The sequence below is a fragment of the Pinus tabuliformis genome, chromosome 1_2 (genome assembly GCF_031772625.1).
Source record: "Pinus tabuliformis cultivar Carrire ecotype Pingquan chromosome 1_2, CPIR1, whole genome shotgun sequence".
In the NCBI taxonomy this organism is placed as follows: domain Eukaryota; kingdom Viridiplantae; phylum Streptophyta; class Pinopsida; order Pinales; family Pinaceae; genus Pinus; species Pinus tabuliformis.
Window position 1 is genome coordinate 937,175,788 of NC_142298.1, and position 6,172 is coordinate 937,181,959.

The following is a 6,172-nucleotide window of genomic DNA, read 5'->3' on the forward strand; positions in this document are numbered from 1 at the left end:
ATCAACTTTATAACAAGGTGCCCCCATATTGTAAAACTCTAGTTACTGCTACTAAATTTAGGTTGTCCAAAGAATTTGAAAAAGACTTTATTGTAATGCTTAGAGAGAGAAAATCTGAAACATTAGCAGACATGCAAACTAATGCAATCAAAGTTGAATCTAATAGATCAACATCTACTAAAATGAAATCTAAGGCTAAAAAGAGGATGAAAGCTAGAGAAGAAGGTACCTCATCCTCAAAAACTAAAGATGAACATAAAATTGATGAAATAACCTCTCTACTTAGAAATTTGTCTAAAAAAACCTCAAGAATGGGAACTCAACCTAGACTAACCTAACAAGTTGCAAACAGACCACAAGTTCAATACAAAAGACCTTTTCAACCTCAAATTTTGCAAATACCAAACACTGATCAACAAATTCAACCTCCCCTAATGATTGATGATCAAGATCCTGAAGAAACTATTCCTATCAATACAAATGATATCAATTATTTTGAATATCCATCATCATAAAATGTTATTGTTCCAATCAGTCAAGATCAGTCTCTGATTCAAAATCAAGAAAATTCTCAAATTTCCAAGTATCAAGATTTTTCTGAATTCCTCATTGTTGAATTAAATAGAAGGTATGACCTTAGACCAAGACCAAGACCTAGTAGACCAGTCAAAAAGGTTACCTTTGATGAACCTCAAGTAAAATTAGTTGAAACACAAACATCATCAATTCAACCACAGAATCAGTTACAAGAATAGAATATTGCTGAAAATTATGTTCCAACTGTTTTTAATGTTGAAAAAGAGTTAGAGAGAGTTAAAATTCCAATCCCATTATCTGAACTCTCCAAAAATCCAGGTTATAAACATCAAGTCTCTAAATGGATTCAATCTTCAAGTGTTGATGCAGAGGGGGATGTCATTAGTTTACAAGATGAAAAACCTCAAGTTGTTTTTGGTCCTAGTTCAGATATGATTGATGAAAGTGTACCTCCTTTTTATGTCACCTTGAAAATTCATGATTACATTTTATATAATTTCATGTTAGATTCTGGTGCTTCCCATAATCTAATTCCTAAAGTAATCATGGATCAACTTCAATTATAAATCACTAGACCATATCATGATTTGTATACTTTTGATTCCAAGAAAGTACCTTGCCTCATATTAATTAAGGATTTAGTTGTAACACTTGCTCATATCCTTGTCAAGAGTGCGATCTTGGACATTGTTGTTACATATATTCTGCCAAAATTTGGAATTTTATTTTCAAGATCTTGTTGTGTCGGGCTAGGGGAAAGTCTACAAATGAACATGCCTTATCCTACAATCCCAGTTTATGGAGGTGAACATTTAAGACTATACAGAGAAGTAAGATTCATAAATACAATTTTAAAGAAAATGAAGAAATTAATCATCCCAATTGTGCAATTGATCAAGATTTTGGATGATTTACTTTAGCTTCTAATGATCTTCCAAATCCTCAAATCAGCATTCAAGAAATTGCAATACCCCTCAAATTTTAAACACTGACATTTGGAAAATGTATTTTGATGGGGAATTTTCCAAATATGGGGTTGGGGTTGGAATTGTACTCATCTCTCCTGATAAGAAAAATATAACCCAATCTTTTAAATTAGATTTTGAAGTCACAAACAATGTGGTAGAATATGAAGCCCTAATTTTAGGATTGGAGTTAGCTAAGAGTCTGAAAGTTGAAAACTTGGCAGTATATGGTGATTCAGAGTTGATTGTAAAACAAATCAAAAACCTTTGTCAAACTAAGCATCTTAGGCTTAGAGCATATAGGAATGAATTTTTGGATGGTGTAGATAATTATTTTCAAGCCTTCAATATCACATCAATCCCAAGAGAAGAAAATATTCATGTTGATGCTTTGGCAATTTCTGCTAGTTCTTTTAAAATACCCAATCCTCTGCAATTGCATTATCAAATTGAAGTAAAATACAAACCTTCCATTCCTGACAATCTCAAACACTAGCAGGTTTTTGAAGATGATGAATAGTTAATAAAACTTTTTACAAGCAATAGATGATTTTTTTGCTTTACATGTTGAAGAAGAACACATTGATGAAATCAAATCAACTGAGGATGATCAAAATTCACATTTAGAACAGAAAATTGATGATCATGATACCATTCAATTATAAAATAGTTACATTCCAAAAGGATTAGTTCTCTGTGAAAAAAAAATGATCATAATGATGTCTCAAAAACTTCATTGCTAAATTCACAACAAGAAGTTATCGAGGACTGTAATATTGGTACTTCTGAAGAAAACAATATGATAAAATTTCAGCATCATTGCCTCAAGAAATCAAAGACAAATATATTAATCTTTTCAAACATTATAGAGATGTATTTGAATGGTCAAATGAAGAATTAGAAACCTATGACACAACCATTATTGAGCATAAAATTCCTCTCAAACCAAAAGCTAAACAATTTCGGTAGAAATTAAGAAGAATAAATTCAATCTTGCTTCCAATCATTGAGAAAGAAATAAAAAAGCTATTGGATGCTTAAATAATTATTCCCTTATGATATTATGAATGGATAGCCAACCTAGTACCTGTTAGGAAGAAAAATAGAGAAAGAAGATTGTGTGTTGACTTTAGGAATCTGAACTAATTGTCTTTAAAGGATAATTATCCATTACCAAAAATGGAATAATTACTTCAAAAGAGTATCAGGTTCAAATAGGATTTCAATGTTATATGACTTTTCTGGATATAACCAGATTCTGGTTAGTCCATAAGATAGACAAAACATAACATTTACAACTCCATGATGTACATTTGTGTACTCCAAGATGTCATTTGGTTTAATCAATGCTGGAGAAACATTTCAAAGAGAAATGAATTTGGCATTTGTTGGTAAGATAAATAAATTTATTTTCATTTATCTTTATTATTTAACTATATTTTCTAATTCTAATGATAAACACTTGAAACACTTGAGAAATTTTTTTGAAAGATGTAGGAAATATGGGATTTCTCTTAATCCCAAAAAGTCACTTTTTGCAATGAAAGAAAGAAATCTATTGGGACATATAATTTCAAAGGAAGGAGTTATTGATCCAAAAAGAGTCCCAACAATTCACGTAATTAGTTACCTAGAAACGAGAAGGAAATTCAATCATTTTTAGGAAAAAAAAAAAATCTTAAGAAAATTCATAACTAATTATGCTGAGATGGTCAAAGATATTACTGATATGCTTAAAAAGGATCATGAAGACAAATGGATAGTACTAGGGAAAATTTTAGGGGCTAATATTCACAAGTGGGCTAATTTTCCATGCTTTTTCTAAAAAAAATATTCATTAATTTCCATCTCGTCTAAAAATGTTTCGCCGAAATTTTATAGTATAAAATTATTTTACTTGAAAAGTCACTAACATTTTATATAGAGACTATATAAAATTATTATAAATTTGAATATTTTTACAGAAATACCACCAAATTTTTTTTAGATGGCATATCATGGACTAGTGAGATTCACTAAGGTTTCTAAATGTTAAGAAATTTTTTCATCCTTAAAATTTTCCTTGGATAGTACAAGATAGATATTATTTTTCACGGATCAAGAAGGCCATTTTAGAAGCCCTAGTACTAGCTACTCCATATTACTCAAAACATTTTAGTATCTTCTCATTTTCCTTTGACACTACCATAGAAGTTGTTTTACTACAAAGGAATGATGATGGATATGAGAATCCAATTTCCTTTTTTAGTAAGGTGATGAGAGATGTTGAACTAAGATATGACATCATAGAGAAATGAGTCTATGCCCTTGTACAAGATTTAAAATCATTTAGGATTTCTATCTTACATTCTCCTATATTTTCTTATGTCCACAACAATGTAGTAAAAACAGTTCTAACGCAACACGATACAAATGGAAAGAGGGGAAGATGGATTGCTAAAATACTTGACTTTGATCTAGATATCAGACCTACCAATTTGGTGAAAGGACGTGTAGTAGCTAAACTTTTGGCTAAATCAAATTGTAAGATACTTGGTATCAACACCATTTTGCAAATTTCAGGTGAGAAGAACCCATAAGAACCTTCTTCCAGTTCAGATCTTGTTCCTCTTACAAATTTTTACTTTTAGATTGGTACAAAGACATAGTGAATTTTCTTCGAGATTAGAGTATCCTCCTGAATTCATGAAGAATCAATCCAGATCTCTTAGACTCAAGGCTATGAAATATTGTATCATAAATGCCAATTTGTTTTGGAAGGATCCTTTAAATATCCTTTTATTATGTTTGACTGAAAGTGAAATTGAAAGAGTAATTGAACAATTTCATGAAGGCATTTGTGGAGGACATTATGCTTGGAAGGAAACTACATAAAAAAAATTGAGAGCAGGTTTCTATTGGCCCAAATTATTTGAACAGGTTGGAGAAAAGGTAAGAAGTTGTATCCCATGTCAGATATTTGTTGGAAAACAAAGGCTAGCAGCACTTCCCCTTGTCCCAATTTTAATTGAAGCTCCTTTTTTACAATGGGGATTAGATTTCATAGGTGAAATAGTTCCAGCTTCTAGCAACCAACATAGATGGATATTAATTGCCATTGATTACTTCACCAAGTGGGTAGAAGCAATCCCTGTTAAGAATGAAACTGATACAGTGGTCATGAGATTCATTGAAGAAAATATATTGTCTAGATTTGGGTGTCCAAAGCAAATAGTTACAGATAATGCACGAGCTTTCAACGGTATTACAATGATAGAAGTTTGTCAAAAATATCAGATTTCATTGCATCATTCTACACCATATTACCCACAAGGTAATGGGTTAGTAGAATCATCAAATAAAAGTTTGGTTAAGGTTATTAAGAAAGTATTGGCAGATCACAAAAGAAGTTGGGATAGTCATCTCAAATATGCAGTTTGGGAAAACAGAGTATCACCCAAAATATCTATTGGCAAATCCCAATTACAACTTTTATATGGAACTAGAGAAATTTTCCCTACATATTTAGCATTTCCAATCATGAAATATTTACAGGAATCATATGAATAAGTTAATGAATTTTCAAGGAGAATCAAACATATTAATGAGCTAAATCAAGACAGAGATGAATTTCAGCACAAAATTTGTCAATATCAAAACAAAATAAAAATTTTGTTTGATAGGAAGGCTAGAGAAAGAGATTTTAGACACATTGATTTAGTTCTAAGATGGGGTGCCAGAAGAGAGGAAAGAGGCAAGCATGGAAAGTTTGATTTATAGTTGGGACCTTTCAACATTGCAGAAGTAAAGGGAAATAATATTTTAATTTTGTGCAACCTGGAAGGACAAGTATTTTTCATTGCTAGTCAATGGGAAATACCTCAAACACTATATTTAGTATTAAATGCTTGCAACCATGTTCATTGTAAATTTTTGGTTTTCTTTGAATTTCAGCATCAAAGTGTGTTTTTCACAGCAAAGACTCCATAGCCTGAGGAGAAGGCACATGGATCTACAAGTTCTTTGCATCCCATAGGAAGCAGTCCCCAAATGGAGCCGATGTTGTAACTTATTTTTACCCTAGTTTGTTTTCTACTTTTCCCTTTACGTTGAAAAAAGAAAAAATAGAAAATAGAAAAGAGAATAATTTTTTTAATAATAATAATAAAAGAAAAAATAGAAAAGAGAATAAAAATCAAAAGAAAAGGGTGAAAAAGGGATTTTAAAAGAAATATATATATATATATATATATATATATATATATATATATATATATATATATATATATATATATGAATGAAAAAAAAGAATAAATATATCCCTAAGTTGGCGCGCTAGTTAAAATTCTGCTTTAATTTGTTTTTATCATTATTATTTTAATCCTTTGTGTTTTTTGGAGGATTATAAATTGTAAATAAGTGATTTAACACTCTTGTCCCATAGTGATAATGATCGATTTGAAAGCAATTGACGAGATCATCCTTGCCTGGATCAACGATGGAGGATAGGTTCGGGACCCCCCCCCCCCGCACTTTCAAAGGTTAACAAAGGGGGGGAGTCCGAAAATTTGATTTGCCAATACTATCCAATAATATGTGGCAACTTCACATAAATTTTAGGACCCCCACTCTAATACCATTAACTACCTACCACCCCCCCCCCCCCCCCCCCCCCCCCGCAAGCCGCTTTT